We start from the raw sequence: 15,310 nt of genomic DNA on the forward strand, positions 1-15,310 counted from the left end.
GAGATGAACAATAGAAAGCATGCAGAAATAAAGCCCAGCTCACAGGCTTGGCAGTTCCCAGAAGAGGGCAAAGGGCTTCATTCCAAGTATGATCACACTGGTAGAGACATATGCTGTACAATCTGGGTGTCCTTTCCTGGCTTGAAAATTTTAACCCTAGGGATTAATTGTATTTACAGGAATTCTCAGGTAAACAGCCGTTGGTGTGACTTGTTTATAATGGACTATTCGAATTTAAATCCTACTTCCTGCTGTGAGCATATTAATTGAAAACGGGATTACTTTCTCTGGATAAGAAAATGTGATGAACTGATCTTTTCAAGGACAGCATTGGTGGTATAGACCTTGCTGATAGCTGCCAAAGAATCCAATGGATTAATAACTTAGTTGATGGCACCCATGTTGATTGAGTACCTCCTTGGGTCAGATAATAAGTTATGTGCTAGGATTGAACCAACCAGCACTGTGAATAAAAAAAAATGCAGGGAGGAAAATAAACCCCTTACATCTGGAGTTCTCTCAGGCTAGCCTAGTATTCCTGAATACAGTATTTCTCCCTAGTGGGTGAGGTCCAAGACAGGATTTTCCTTGGAGAAATGATGTTGATGGTATGTGGAATTATGTTTATCTTCTTTTGTCTGACTTGCAAGTTATGCCTCTGCCTATGGGACCCTGTCCTAGGAATGAGGGAGCAAGAGGGGCTGAGGATGGTCACAGGAGATGACAGGCTGAGTAAAGAAACCTCACTGGCAGCCGGGTGGCGGTGGCGCACGCCTTTAATCCCAGCACTCGGGAGGCAGAGGTAGGCGGATCTCTGTGAGTTCGAGACCAGCCTGGTCTACAAGAGCTAGTTCCAGGACAGGCTCCAAAGCTACAGAGAAACCCTGTCTCGAAAAACCAAAAAAAAAAAAAAAAAAAAAGAAGAAATCTCACTAGGGTAGGACTGTGATACAGCCAGGGATCTAGGACTGGAGTTCATGTTTACCCTTATGTGTCTTCTCACTGCAGAGTCTGACATAAACACTGATTGGGGGCTGCCTGATTTACAGTTGAGATGAATATTCTTAAAATACTGGAGTTATTATTATTATTATTATTATTATTATTATTATTAATTTTCTCCGTTTTCAAAACAGGGTTTCTCTATGTAGTCCTAATTGTCCTGGGACTCACTTTGTAGACCAGGTTGGCCTCAAATGCACAGAGATCCATCTGTCTCTGCCTCCTGAGTGCTGAGATTAAAGGTGTAATCCACCTTGCCTGGCTTTGTATCATTTTTTATTTCCTCATATTATAGAACTCAGAGAAGTTAACACACATACATGTCTTGTTTTAACCCCATAGAATCTTTGTGGCTCAGGTAAACATAGAACTTTGGTGGGAAGGAGCTTGGCAAGGTAGTGATCCCAAGCAGGATTCTGCAAAAAGATCGGCTGGCTGAATTATAGCTCAGGAATGTGATTGCATTAAATTTTCATGCTAACACCTTTGTGAATGCCCTGCTTGAAATTCCTACTTATATAGTTAGCCATTCCAATATTCTCATTTATTTATTTTCTGAGAGAGCCTCAGAATCACATTATGGTTGAAGACTTGGAAACGGAGTAGATGTCAGATGGTGGATGATGAATTTGGCTTCTTCTGCACTGCTGAGTTGATGGATGGCAACCTCCGACAAAGCCATACAGATGAGAACTTTCTGCAAGGCAGACGGTGATGAAAGACATCTCCCCCCCCCCCCCGTTGGTTCTAAATGTTGTGTTTTACTATGCAGTTGTTGTCCAGCTTACCACCCACTTTTGGGCAAAGTGCTGGTGTTCTTGCCAGATGTCAGATAGGAATTTGAGTGTAAGAATCATGACTCAGCACTCAGGAGGCTGAGGCAGGAGGATCCTTGATTTGGGCTCAGCAAGAGCTAGGTTAAAACATGACTTAAAACAGAGGGCATACATAATGAGTACTTCTTAAAGGATCGTATGAAACAAGGCAGCAGATGAGCCCACAATATTAAGGCCAGCTCTGGGGCTTAGTTCCCTGCCTACAATATTTTGCATTTAGTTGGGAGCTGCATTTGCTGTTGTTCCAGCTGTTTATGATGAAACTTTTCCGTTTAGGCCCAGGGATTTGTTGATGTCTAATTTCTGACTAAGTGCGACTGTGTGTGTCTGGCTTGCCACCACGTTTCTGAATGTGGTGTAAATAATTACTGAAAATCTACGCTAAACAGGTCTCATCGAATACGTGTGAGTACATTGGACATACCAAGCTTGAAGCTGTTAATTTGCCTGCACTAATTTTTGTCTCCACTATAAATAGCCCTCAGATCTCCAGGGATCAAGGTTTAGTTTTTTTGGTCACTTGCTAATTGCCATTTGAATTATAATTTTACAAATTATAAACAGAGGATTACAGTTCAGGATCTGACGTCTGCTGTCATCTTTTTTTTTCTTTTCTTTTTTGTCAAAGAAAAGAATAATTTATTTCTGTGGAGAAGGTGATGCTGCCTTTTACGCTGATTCCATCTTCCTGGGGCAAATGAAACCGGAAGGAGGTCTGTTTCCTCGTTATACCTAATGCCCCCTGTTCAGAAACCATGGCCATATTACATTTTACATTCTCATTGCTACTTTGTCATGTTAAGGTTTCTTGTGAAATGATTCCAAGAGCAGGTAGCATTTTAGAGCATGTTTTAAATGGAAATATGAGGCCTCGAGGGAATTTGTGTTATTTTGGATGTACTTTTGAAAAGAGGAGTGGGAGCCATGACACAAGCAAAGAGAAGAATGACAGAGAGGTCCCTTTCCTGAAGAGAAGAGTTTATGTGGGTCTGCACAGGAAAAACCATATTAATTGACAGAGATTTATTTTATGGCCAGCCTAAGTGGTTACTGGCAGATTGTGCGGTCGTATTTTCAACTACGATTCTTTTGGTTTCAAGGGACAGAAAAGTTAGCTCAAATAGGAATGGGGTTAAAAAAAAAAGATTTATTTTAATTATGTATATGTGTCGCTATGCACATGTAAGTCAGATCCATCTGGAATTGGAGGTACAGACAATCGTGGGTCATCTGATAGGAATGCTGGGACCTGGACTTGGGTCCTCTGAGAGAGTACTGCGTACTCTTAACTGTTAAGTCATTTCTGTAGTTCCTTTCATGAGTTTTATTGACATTTATATAATTGACAAGTGATGCAGGCTCTGATGGACTTGCATTCATGAATTAACTGCATCACCAAGAAGTGGGGTCCTAGTCTCTATGGCTTGCTTGAATTTACTTCTGTAGTGATGGCTTTATTTTTGGATCTATGTGTTTATCAGCAACTCAGAGATTTGTGTACAGGACAAAAAGGTGAGTGTCTTTTTCCAGTGTTCCCAACGGCTATCTTGAGAGTCACCAGGACCCACTGGATTAGGTTATCCTCCTGACCCACATAAGACCTAAGAGGAGAAAACTCTTCTTGAAAGACTATCCTAAGAACTGAGGGGCACTGTACTCAGATTACACTGAGAATGGGAGAGTCAAACCATCAAGCAAAACCTGTGAAGTCTGCAGAAAAAGAAAGAGAGCTGCAAGAGCACTGGGCACACAGAGTATGCCATACATAGGCACTAGGACATGTCTGAGTTTTGAGGGATCCTTAAACTCCAAAACCCAAACACCACTTGAAGGATAGTCATACAATAGAATAACATTTATTCATTTTTTTTAAAACTTGGAGCTCTCCAAAGAGAAGACTTGCATTATTTCCACACATATATATTACACACACACACACACACACACACACACACACACACACACACGCACGCACATTTACTTTTTCTATACTTGGTTCTGTGATGTGGTAGGACATTGGTCTTCCTACTTTCTAGGTAAGCACTGTAGAAACTGCGCCACACCCTAGCTCTTGTTTAACAATATATTGTAGCAAGTAAAAATAATAAACCAATTCCAAACATCCAAATATGTGATATTGATCAAACAACTTAAATTAAAAAATGCTTTGAGGTGTCACAAACAGTACGGTGTAAACAATGAGAATCCAATAAAGGCTATCAAGTCTTCTTTGGAAAAAGAAAACAGATACATAGCCACAAAGTATGACATGCAATTGGAGGTTTGGAAATATTAGGTTAAAACTCCTGAGACAGCTAATCATTTATCTGATGTTTGAATTTCTTCCGTAAGACCCTAGCGACAGGATATTTAATTTAGACTTCAAATCTACAGTGTATCCTAACTTCTGCCCTGAAAGTCCTGGGTGAAATTTCTGTCTTGTTCTGTTGGCCATCTTAGGAGCTATCTGAATACAGGCTCAATTACAAAAGGTATAACAGGTTTGGGGGTTGAAGAGATGGCTCAGTGTCTGAGAGCATGTTCTACTGCTTTTCCAGAGGACCCGAGTTTGGTTCCCAGTACCCACAACAGGCAAGCTCACAGCTGTCTGTTACTCAAACTTCAAGGGCTCTAGCAACCTTTTCTGCGCTCCCCCCCCCCCACAGGCACTGCATTCTCACGCACAAATACACACACACACACACATACACACACACACACACACACAATCACATAAAACAATAAAATAAAATAGACAATATACATTTCTTTCTTCCTGTTCTAGAGTCTGAGAAATCTTGCAAGAAGAAAACCGGTCTGAGCAGGTTTCAATGAGGGTTGTCTTAGAGCCTGTAGAAGGTTTTTCTTACTTTCTCATTTTAAGAACACTAATCTCATCATGGGCCTCCACTCCCATGACATCATCAAAAGCTATTTACCCTGTAAAGACCACACCCCCACATACTAGTATGTCTCTGCAAATAGATCTGGCTTGAGGATGAAGATAACACAAATCTTCAGTCCACAGCAAGATCTGGAGACTTCTCTTTCATTAGTGATCGGTTATCATTTAAAGACAGCTCATTGCCACTGGAAGACACAAGCATTGTCTACGGGCTCTTTTTTTTTCTCACTTATGTTGAGATCTGGTTTGTTTTCATGTATTTTTGTGTCTCTGTACTAGTCCAACATCTTAGAGCTGCATACAACATGGGGCAGATGGAGTGGGTACATTGACTTGCTCTGTATGTTCTTTCTAATGAAAATACCCAAGCCTTAGGAACGGGAGAAAGTCTACTCTATTTTTAGCTGCTGCATCCATAGCTTCTTTCTTGCCCAGTTGAATTAATGGCCTGGAGTGTGAGTTCAGTTTGAAGGTGTTTTCCTAATTCCTGTTAATCTACCCACAAACTCAGCTGATGGATGTGGGGAGCTTGGTGCTGTAATCTTGAGGGGTCAGTGCGTAAAGTCTGCTCCATGCGGAGAGGTTTAAGTTTCTGTTTAAAGGGTGTTAAACAGACTGCAGCAAGCATGCTTCTTTCATAAGCCCTCATTTGTTCTGCAACCGGCAGATAAGTGAAGGGCTGTGCACGCCAGCTGCCAGCAATACAGCAGCCTCTTCTTTTTTGTTTCCCAGAAAGATCCTTTGTGTAAGCGGCAAGGGCTTTTTCAGGAGGGGTATCCAAAATGGGCTGCTGCTTAGCTCCACTGGCAGGGAAGCCTCTGGCGTAGGTATTGAAGTAGCCTTCTCTAAATTGGGCAGGAGAGAGAAATAGAGAGAGGGATTGGGTAGCTGATGCCAAAGTGTGGAGAGGACATTCATTTTTTTTTCTCTTGGAAGCACAGGATTTCGCCTTCTGGGCTGGAGCTAACCTGCTGTAGGAGTTCTAGGAGCAGGCAGCAGAACTGATGCGGGGTAGCCATGAAGCCCTGGCAGCTGTTTGTGCCTTGCTTGTGAGTCAGCAGATGGAAACCCACCAGCATTTCCCAGCAGCACAGGCCAGGCTCCCCTAGGGAGCTGTGAAAAGTAGGAAGAGACTTGGAAGGGAGGGAGGAGTGGAGGATGAAGAAGAGTTCAGCTCATAGAAGATGCCCTAGGGAGGAGGGAAGGTGACCCTGTGGAGAGAACTTCTACCTCAGTGGGGAAAGCAGTGCTTGATGCATCTGGGGATGTATAAACCCAGAGACGGCTGATGCAGAGAAACTGACTGGGGACAAGCAATAAGACACTGACTTGATCAGAGCTTGTTAGTAACCTTGCCTGGACAGACAAAGCTTACATAATGTGGCCGGCGTTTTATGTCGGTACCAGTTATTAATGTATTCTCAGATGTCCTCAGCTTCCTGATTTCATCTCAGATAAAAGTAGGACACACGCTCGAGGAAACGCAGTCAGAGAGAGTCTGCCTTATATAGGGCAGTCTCAGAGGTGGCCAGGCAAGTGTAGCTTCAAGGACAGTAGAGCAGACTTATTATCAACCTCCCTCACATTCCCATCATCCTTTCCTTCGCTTATCAGCTGTGATGGTGAAGCTAGCCAGGACCAAAGCTAATCCCAAGGTTTAGGTGAAGAGTCGGCACTAGGCTCCTCTCTTGCTTCTTTCCATTCACTTAAGTGTTTGTTGTTGTTCTTTTTTTCTGCTGTGACCTACAATTACTCACAAAACAATCCTCTATATGTCAGGAGCTGTGTTTGGCTTTATGGATCCAAAGATGGGCATGCATGCGTGCATGCTGAAGTCTCCATGCCGTCCACAGCTGAGTGAAAGAAACAACAAACCAATCACACAAATTCACGAATAATCACAAATCTCCGTAAGTACAGAAAGGGAAGGCACAGGATGCCTTGTGAGTGTACGGCAGGTGGAAGGTTATCCGACTTGAGTTTAGGGAATGCCTCTCAGAGGAAGCAGCATTTGAGCTGAGGTTGAAGGATGGAGAGGAGTAGTTAGTGGGAGGGGTGGCTAGACTTGTTCTTGTGTCTCATGAGGCATGGGTGTTTGAGGAATTTGCATATGAGACACAAAGCAGGGAAGGAAACCATCTTGACGTGAATCTGGAGGGATCGTGAGGGTCTGTTTCTGTGGGGCCCTGCTAAGACTTTGGTCTTTAGTCTGATTTGAGCGCTCCTCGACAACAGGAAAGCTTTCACATCTTCTCAGAAGCAGGAAATGGGCAGTGGCAGGAGTGGGGAGGATGTCACATGATCAGGTCGGCAATTTTTATAAACTTCCTTAGGTTGGGGAATGTTCTGCTATGCCCCTCCCCCTTAGATATATCACCTTGTACCACTCAGGAAAATTCCATATTCTGTCTGTAAGTTGCAGAGTGGGAGGGGCTGGGAAAGGTGTTGGGGGAGCTGATGACGGCCTGGAGAAGAGGGACAGCAGCAGAGACAGAAGTGAGCAATTTAACAGATATCTAGATGGTAAAATCAGCAGGATATGTGTATATCTATCTATCTATCTATCTATCTATCTATCTATCTATCTATCTATCTATCTATCATCTATCTATCTATCTATCTATCTATCTATCTATCTATCTATCTATCTATCTATCTATCTATCTATCTATCTATCATCTTTCTATCTATCTGAGCCTGGGGATATGTGGACTTTTATTTCAAGGATATTATTGACATGGATAATTGGCATATATAAAGCTTGGTTTATATCCTGTGAAGTGAAAGGCTCATTTGTGATAAACTGTGTTAACCCTGATAGGCAGCTTCCTGCCTCGCTCTGAAGTAATGCCACCTTAGGAGAAGAATAAGTGGTTTCACAAAAAAAGGTGTTTGGAGGTAGTTTTTACAAACTCATTGAGCTTGGGGGGGGGGGGCTGCTTTACCATCCTTATTCCTACTGTATGCAACTATGTCACTTTGTACCACGCAAAGAAATTCCATGACAGATGCGAAGCCTGCCCACTGGCTCTTCAAATCAGACGGCAGTATAGCCCCCAAAGGGCCCTTCTTGAAATTATTTTCCATATCTTCTCCCAGAGCTGCACTGTGAGACTATATACTTGGGTTATTCCATTCATTCTTTCTTCATTTTGTCAGTTACAGTATTAATTGTTTCGTCATCACAGACACTGTGTAGACCATCTAGTTGAAGCTATTCAACCCCAGCAGTTCCTCCTCAGTACAAGCCAGATACCCTGTGTTTATAGAACTTTCTGAAAGGTCTATTGCTTGCATCTGAACAAGAAGTTAAATCACCTAAGAAGAATAATGTCCCCCACAATGTTTGGTCTGACATTTGTTTATGTAAAATGTTTTACAAATGTCAGAAGATCTTGAACTCTGGTTGGCTTCTGCTTAGTTTGAACCATAAGCACATTCTCCTTAGCTAATCCCTAGGCTTTGAAGATGCTATATTATGAACGTTCAAAGGACACAAAAAGGATAGACGTGGTATGATTTTTACTATGTTCTACTTGGAAGATTGGATTTGGTTAATAAAAAACACTTTTGAATACAAGGCAAACATGAGTACAATGCCAACTCCTTTTGTGTTCTCTCCCTTTCCCAAAGTCCTTTATCTCTGTATTCATCTTATATCTATCTTTGTATCTATCATTTACCTACGAGTATCTATCACTTACCTGTATGTATGATCTATCTATCTGTCTGTCTGTCTGTCTGTCTGTCTGTCTGTCTGTCTGTCTATCTATCTACCTACCTACCTACCTATCATCTATCAATCTCTCCATCCCCTACTGAGTCCAGTTAATGGTGCCATATGCACATAGGATAAGGCTGACCACTGGGACATAGACATCCTACCAGAGGTCCATCTCTAAAGAAAACTGATCCTCCCTCCTTGCTTTCAGCACATCACCTGGGATTGGAGCTTGGTGAACCAGTATTCCATCCATACTGAAATATTCATTAGTCTGAACTTGTTCAGGTGACCATAGTGGTTAAGAGTTCATGGGGGCAACATGGTGCAACATCTCTGTCATGTCCAGAAGACACTGTTTTTTCCATAGGTCTCTTTGTCCCCTGGCTCTTACAATCTTCTTCCATAATGGCTCTTTCACCTCTTCTTCCATAATGTCCCTGAGTCTTGAGTGTAGCAGTTGTATTTATTATAAATGTCCTATTTGGGGGTGGACACTCCACAGTCATGTTTTTCTTCTATAGATTGACTAGCTATGGTTCTTTGTGACAACTTCTGTCTACTGCAAGAAGAAACTTTCTTTAGCTTGGCAAGATGGTGCATACCTTTACCCCAGGACTCTGGAGACAGAGGCAGGTGGATCTCTAATAAGTTCAAGGCTAGCTCAGTCTACATAGCAGGTTCAAGTTTGAAGCCAGCCTGGTCTATACAGGGAAACCTTGTCTAAACAAAATAAGAAAAAGGAAAGGGAAGAAAAGAAAAAGGGAAAAAGAAACCTCTGTGAGGGGTGAGAGCTACACTAATTCATGATTACCAGAATAAGTATTGCGGTATTAGGATATTACAAAATGGCAGTAATAACTGATTCTTCTCTAGGGACCGTGAACTCTCCTCAGCCGTGTGTTCTTGTCTAGGTTAGCAGTACAAGGCATAAGTTTCTGCCTATTTAGCAGACCTTAAGTCCAATAAGATACAATTGATTACTCCAACATCTTAGTGCCACTATTGCACTTTTGGCTCTATCTACCCTGGCCAATTGCGATTGTAGTTTGCAGTATTTATAGCAAAGTTGGTCTGTGATGACTTCTCCCCTTCCAGCTTGCATAGCACCTGCCAATACCAGGAGAGTCAGGATTTGCTGATTCCTTTTATGAAATACAGCATCCAGGCCAATATTTTACTAATATTTTTTCTTCTTAAGAATTCCATATGACCACATCCAATCTTTTGCTGTACAGAAGGTCTCTTAAGTGTTTATGTCACTAGTGAAATTTAATGTTAAAATGACTTCTGGCCACAATGGGTGCCTCTGATTCAATCATAAAATCCCATTCTTGCCAAATTTGGTTTAACCTTTATGGATTGCTAGTACTAGAAAAATCTATGTAATTGTATTATTGTTCTCATTCTTATGAATGGTGAAAACACTAAATTTAAATTTAAGTAATGATACTATATTTTTTATTTTCATGGTTTCTCAAGTGTTTGATTATGAGATTTTTGTTTTCGAATTTTGGTTTTGGAGAGTAGGAGGTCAGCAGAAAAATAGGTGATTCCAACATGATCAGCAAATGACTTATGAAAGATTTATTTTATTTTGTTGTGACGTGTGTGTGTGTGTGTGTGTGTGTGTGTGCGTGTGTGTGCGTGTGTGTGTGTTCATGTGAATGGTAGTGCATGCATGGAGATCAGTGGAAAAAGCCTGAAGGTCATTTCTTTCTCCTTCCACTACATGGGTCCTGGGTATCAAACCCACGTTCTCAGGCTTGGTGGCAGGAGCCCTAATCCATGGAGCTACCTTGCCCATCTTGCTATCCAGTTTTAGACAAATAGGAAATTTGTGTATAGTTTCACCATCCTCCTCAGACGTATTTTTGCAAGCAGAAGAGGTTCCTGGAATCATCTTTTCAGCTTTTTAGTCTGATTTACAAAAAGCTTTTCCAGTGCTTTCTCAAATCCTCCTTGGTGGCTGACCCTCACATGGCTCATGACGACATGTGACTGAGCAAGGGCCGATGAACAGGCGGATGTGAAAGTTCTCTTTTTCTCGCAGCCCAAACTCCAGGTTCTCTTGATGCAAATGTGATGCACATGATTAGAGTGATATCATTTTATTAAAACGCCTCTTATAATCTGCCTCTAAAAGGCCTTCTGTTTCCATTACAGCTAGGTTATGGATGCTAAATAGTTCAGCAAATTGGGTTGTTGAAGCACATCTGCCATGCATTATTCATTAAGCATCTCTTTCACAAATCATAGCTGTCTGTTACCTAAGCCTGCAATCCCAACAGCACCACTTCCTGGGGAGTTGGCTTCTTTTGTGAGCCAAGAAATGGAGTCACAGGCACAACCGTCAGGCAACACTTGGTTACACTGTTGTCTTTGAAATGTAGAGCATGATGGGGAAAGGGTTTAATTAATGTTCTCCAGTAATATGTCTGTTTATAAAGAAATAATGTACTATAAAATTAAGCTACGTATAGTGAATGTACCTCCTAATGGCAAAGCTGGCATTTTAAGTGATTCATAAATCACTTAAATATTAAGACTTTCTTGAACAAGGGTAATAAAAGGAGACATTTGGAAATGGTTGGTACCGGTACATACAATTATCTACTAAATAAAACATTTTTATTGTGATCATCGTGTTAATCACATTGTAGAGCAGTCTGATCAGGAAATCTGAGAAATTACATATAAATTTCTTTTTAACTCTCCGATATGATTAACATCTATAATAATGTGAAAACTCCAAATACTCAAAGCAGCACTTACCTCTGTTCAGAGGACAGTGTATTTTTCTGAGCTTAGACTATAAAACTGCTAAGGTTGCATCTTCCCCTGGCCAAGGTCTTCCTTGTTGAGGTCATGACATTTAACACCAGAGCTTTCCCCAGTTTCCCACTATGGGGTTACTTGCCAGCTCCTGGGGTGGAAATCTCTATCTTCAGTGCTTTCTTGCACCTCTCAAGATGACAAGGGGATCTTCCATTTGGGGCGTCTTCAACCACAATTAATCTTGCATGGTCATTCTGGACCTCCTCTTTAGCAGGTGGTGTTCATTATATAGAAGAAAGAGGTCTGGAGCTGAACAGCAAGCTGTAATGCTGTCTAGTTCTCCCAAACTAAAGTTTTCTTCATGCCCAGCTTTCCTGGGATCTTGGAGGTCACCCCCTAGCAAACACAATGGACCACGAGCTGCACTGTTTCCCTCCAAGAGTGGCGGTATCTTAGTTGAGCTTTTACTTTCAGGCACTATGTATGATTTAACCATCAGTACTTTCTTCTTTAAGTGTTTTAAGTAGCATCTCCTAAACCATCATGTGCGTTCCCCACCTCTGACAGTTAGAAGAGAAAATAACAGACACTAAATGATGAGCCAGTTGCTACTAAAGGCAAACAAATAAGAACTTGAACTCTTCAGACTTTGTGTATTCTGTATGATTAAAAGTGTTCTGCAAAGTGGGGATAATTTGTATGGGAAGTGATAAGCTAATGGCAATACACCCAAAATGCTACTGAAAGCATCCATTTGTATTTAATCTTTTACTAGGCTAATATTATAAGACAGATTGTCTGTGGAGGGTTTTGTAGAACATTCCAAGATGTTGTGCTTAATGGGTTGTGGTATCTGAATCCCAGATCTGTACTGATGAAAATTTGTCAGGTTGGGAAGCAAGATGAGGGCTTAATGAACAAAATCTAATCTAAGGGATGGAAGTGCTGTTCCTCTTAAATACAGAGAAATTAATGAGCTGAAAAAGGCACAAACAGTTTCTACAGCAACACCGAGTGATTTCCATAAAGGAGATGACCAGGGCTGGTTGAATGGGATATGCTTCAGTGTGCTGAGCCCTGGCTGGGCCTGACTTGCAGGATTGGGGAATGTCTTGTCATTCCCATACCGGATCTGTTGTTTCCGTTCACACTGCTGTCACAACCCTACAGTGAAGGGCTTTCCTGTGCCTTAAAAGTAATTGATGCTTGTGTGTTTAATTGGATAGGACATGTGCAGCCAGTGCAGCTCTTACTATGACCTTGAGGACATATCTGCTGCTAAGAGATGGAGACTCAGATTTTAATCAATATAAAAAGTCTATAGTTGATTTTCTGTTCTAAATTATGATCAAGTTTTTTCTTCTAGTTTAAGCTAAAATCTCTAAGATGTCATATTAGAATTTAGTTATGAGCTAAAGGCAGTTGCCAGGAGCAACCAGCCAGAGGCAGTTAATGAATTAACCCCTGTCGTTGTGTCTAGACTAAGCCACTGAGTCTAGGTATATCTGTTATTTGTCAGGTTGTTGTGACAGAAATACCTGACAAAAGCAATGGAAAGAGGTTAAGCTTTGTTTTGCTTCTTGATGATGGAGAAGTCACAGTCGCAGGAAGTTGGCAACTGGTCACATCACATCTGCTGCTGGAAACAGAAAGAGATGGACACTCTTCGGCTCCCCTTCTTCCTCTTCCACCCTGTTAACTCCTTTGAGACAGAATCTTAGTAGAGAGCTCTGGATGGCCTGGAACTCACTTTGTAGACCAGGATGGTCTTGAACTAACAGAGATCTGACTATCTCTGCCTTGAAAGTTCTGGGATTAAAGCCCTGTGTCACCCTGCCTGCCAAAGGCTTATCACAAACTAGCCTTGAATTCATGATTCTCTTGACCATATCTCTGCAGCACGTCCTAATGGTATGCCACCACAACCAGTTCCTTTATCAGTATTATTATTATTATTATTATTATTATTATTATTATTATTATTCTGTCCCAGACCTCAACCTTTGGAGTGGTGCTACCCACATTTAGTATGGGTCTTCCTACCTCACATTTATATAATGTAGGAGTTCCATCACTGACATGGTTTCCATGGTGATTCTAAGCCCATTAAGTTGACCATCAAGATCAATCATTACAGCAGTAGCACCTTTAATTCCAGCACTTGGGAGGCAGAGACAGGCAGATCTCTGTGAGTTCAAGGTCAGCCTGGTCTACAGAGTTAGTTCTAAGACAGCCAGGGCTACACAAAGAAATTCTGTCTCAGAACAAAAAGACCAGTTCTTACAGTAGGCAAACAGAATTGGGCGGAATAGCAAAAACCACATTAACCTCTACCTGATTCCTATCTTTTCCCCATCCATTTCTATGGCAGTGCTTTTGTTTCAGAGTTAACAAGAGAGATAAAGAAGAAAGACATGAACTTAGGGAACTTATGGAGAATAGGTCTTCAGAGAAAATAGTTATGCATTGCAGAATGATGGGTATGTGTTCTGAGAAGTGCAGTATTAGGTAATTTCATTGTGGGATCACGAAAGGAAGGGACACAAAGCTAGCCAGGATAGACCACTTCACACTGAGCTGTGTGATGTGGTTATTACTGGAAGGTTACACACTGACACAGCATGTCACTGCTCTGAATACTATAGTCCTTTGTATTGCATTTGTATTTCATATCCAAATAAACATAGAGAAGGCATAGTAAAAATGACATGGAATAGAAAAATGATCCTCCTGTGTAGGACAGTTATCACGAAGGAAACTGTGGGACCAGAGAAAGTTTCTCTGGGTGAGTCATTGAATAATTAATAGGAAACCTGGGGTGTTACTGCATACCACAGTAACTTGATACACTGGGCATGGATGTCACAGTTACTGTACCAGGTGTACCCTGGTGCCAGGTGTATCCCGGGTTGCTATAACCCCAGCACTGTGGGACCCAGAAACTGGCGGGTCACCAGGAGACCAGGATACAGTTGCAGTTACTGTGATACACATTGCGCATGTATGTTACAAAGTATCTTTCCTCAATATTAAAATCAACCTTAGCTTATAACATTTTTACTTTATAAACTTTCTAAAGGTTTTGAACTTTTTGATTCTTTTGTAATAAAACTAAAACATGCATAGATATACAAAAATGTTTTCTTGTATTGTTATTTTATAGCTTTAATCATTTCACATGGTTTTATTTATTTTAACCTTCTGCTTTTGATTGCTATTATAATTTTTTTCATTCTTTTTACAATTTTAAAACTTCAAGGGATATTTTTAAATGTGCGTCTGCATCTGTGTGTATGCATGCAGGTGTGTGTGTGTGTGTGTGTGTGTGTGTGTGTGTGAGTGCGTGTGTGTGCATGTATGCTGAGGTTTGTGGTACCTGTGCATATATGGAGGTGAGGGGAGGAGGGTTCATGTACTGCTCTGTCAGTTCCCATCTTATTCCTTTTGATGCAGACTCTCTCACTGAACCTAGAGCTAGGCTGATAATTAGCGAACCCCAGTGATCCGACAGTCTCTGGGTCCCACAGCGCTGGGGCTAGAGGGACACCAGGATATGGCTGGCTTTTTACATGACATTAGGGATATGAACTCAGATCTTCATGGTAGCACTGAAAGTGTGCTTCCCCACAGAGTCACTTCCTCAGCCATCTTCTCTTCCTTCACTTCCTCTTCCTTCCCTGTCATCATCATCATCATCATCATCATCATCATCATCATCATCATCATTCTTTGAGACAAAGTCCTGCTCAAACTCAGGATAGTCTTGCACCTCTGATCTTCCTGCCTTAGCCTCCCAAGTGCTGGAGTTAGAGTAAGTACCTCCCACACCTAGCTATTATCATTTTTTTGAAGGTATGACAAAATATTTATTTTATATATTTTCTTTTAAATTTTATGTAATAAATCCGTGAACACAAAACACTAATATTTAAGACATGGAATATAGAATCAACTATATTGATTTTTTAATAAACAACTGAGTCTCAAAGAATTTAAAAAACTATGTGCAAAGAGATCCTAATATAAAATAAATTTGCCAAAGTGTTAATAGCTGAGGAATATAATGAA

Source organism: Arvicola amphibius, chromosome 7, assembly GCF_903992535.2.
Source record: "Arvicola amphibius chromosome 7, mArvAmp1.2, whole genome shotgun sequence".
In the NCBI taxonomy this organism is placed as follows: Eukaryota; Metazoa; Chordata; class Mammalia; order Rodentia; family Cricetidae; genus Arvicola; species Arvicola amphibius.